Source organism: Mustelus asterias, unplaced genomic scaffold (genome assembly GCF_964213995.1).
Source record: "Mustelus asterias unplaced genomic scaffold, sMusAst1.hap1.1 HAP1_SCAFFOLD_143, whole genome shotgun sequence".
NCBI lineage: Eukaryota > Metazoa > Chordata > Chondrichthyes > Carcharhiniformes > Triakidae > Mustelus > Mustelus asterias.
In genome coordinates this window covers 120,961-123,120 of record NW_027590169.1, presented here as the reverse complement: position 1 = coordinate 123,120, position 2,160 = coordinate 120,961, and positions in this window count along the sequence as shown.

Below are 2,160 nucleotides of genomic sequence, written 5' to 3'. Positions count from 1 at the left end.
CTCCTCATTGCGGGGTGCACTTCTCATTGACGGGGCACTACTGATTGACAGAGGGCACTCATTGTTGATAGCGCCCACTCCTCATTGACATGGGACCCTCCGCATTGACAGCGGGCAAAACCCATTGACAGGGTGCACTCCTTGTTGACAGGGGGCAGTCCACATTGACAGGGGGCACTCATAGTTGATAGCGGGCAGTCTTCATTGACAGGGGGCACTCCTCATTGATAGGGGGCACTCCTCATTGACAGGGAGCACTCGTCATGGACACGGGGCACTCCTCATCGACAGCGGGCACTCCTCATTGACAGGGGGCACTCCTCATTGATAGGGGGCACTCCGCATTGACACGGCGCAAAACCCATTGACACGGGGCACTCCTCATTGACAGGGGGCACTCCTCATTGACAGGGGGCACTCCACATTGACGGGCGCAATACCCATTGACACGGGGTACTCCTCATTGACGGAGGGCACTCCTCATTGATGGGGGGTCTCCTCATTGACAGGGGGCACTCCCCATTGACAGGGGGTACTCCTCATTGGCGTGGGCACACCTCATTGACAGGGGGTCCACTTTATAGGCGGGGGAAGCTCCTCATTGAGAGGGGACACACATCATTGACAGGGTTCATTCGTCATTGACGGGGGGCACTGCTCAATGATGGGGGGACTCCAAATTTTCAGCGGTCACTCCTCATTGACAGTGGGGCACTCCTAATTTACAGGGTTACTCCTCATTGACAAGGGGGCTCTACTCATTGATAGGGGGCACTCCTCATTGACAGAGGGCACTCCTCATTGTCAGTGGGCGCTCCTCATTGATAGCGGGCACTCCTCGTTGACTGGGGACACCCCTCATTGACAGGGGGCAGTCCAGATTGACGGGGGCACTCATAGTTGACAGCGGGCTCTCCGCATTGACAGGGGACGAAACCCATTGACAATGGCACTCCTTATTGTCAGAGGGCACTCCTCATTGACGGGGGGCACTCCTCATTGACAGGGGGCACTCCTCATTGACGGCGTGGGGCACTCCTTATTGACGGGGCCACTCCTCATTGACCGGGGTCACACTTCAGAGGCGGGTGGGCAGGCACTCCACATTGACAGGGGGCACTCCTCATTGACAGCGGTCCCTTCTCGTTAACAGGGGGGACTACTCATTGACCGGGGGGGGGGCTCTCCTTATTGACGGGGGGCACTCCTCATTGACAGGGGGCCCATCTCATTGACAGGAGGCACTCCTCTTTGACGGGGTGGTTCACTCAATATTGACGAGGAGGGGGGCACTACTCATTGACGGGTGGCACTCATCATTGACAGGGGGCTCTCCTCATTAACAGGAGGCACTCCTCATTGACAGGGGGCACTCCTCATTGACGGGGGAACTCCTCATTGACAGGGGATGCACTTTATAGACGGGGGGACACTCCTCATTGACAGGGGACACTCCTCATTGACAGGGGTCATTCGTCATTGACGGGGGGCACTGCTCAGCGATGGGGGGGGGGCTCCTAATTTAGAGCGGTCACTCCTCATTGACGGTGGGGCACTCCTCATCCAGAGGGTTACTCCTCTTTGACAGGGCGGGGGGTACTCCTCATTGACAGGGGTCACTCCGAGTTGTCAGCGGGCACTCCTCTTTGACAGGGGGCACGCCTCATTGACAGGGGCTACCCCTCTTTGACAGGGGGCGCTCCTCATTCACTGGGGCACTCCTCATTGACACGGGGCACTCCTCATTGACAGAGAGCGCTCCTCATTGATAGAGGGCACTCCTCGTTGACAGGGGACACACCTCATTGACAGGAGGCACACGTCATTGACACGGGACACGCCTCATTTACAGGGTCACGCCTCATTTCCAGGGTTACTCCTCATTGCGGGGTGCACTTCTCATTGACGGGGCACTACTGATTGACAGAGGGCACTCATTGTTGATAGCGCCCACTCCTCATTGACATGGGACCCTTCGCATTGACAGCGGGCAAAACCCATTGACAGGGTGCACTCCTTGTTGACAGGGGGCAGTCCACATTGACAGGGGGCACTCCTCATTGATAGGGGGCACTCCTCATTGACAGGGAGCACTCGCCATGGACACGGGGCGCTCCTCATAGACAGCGGGCACTCCTCATTGACAGGGGGCACTCCTCA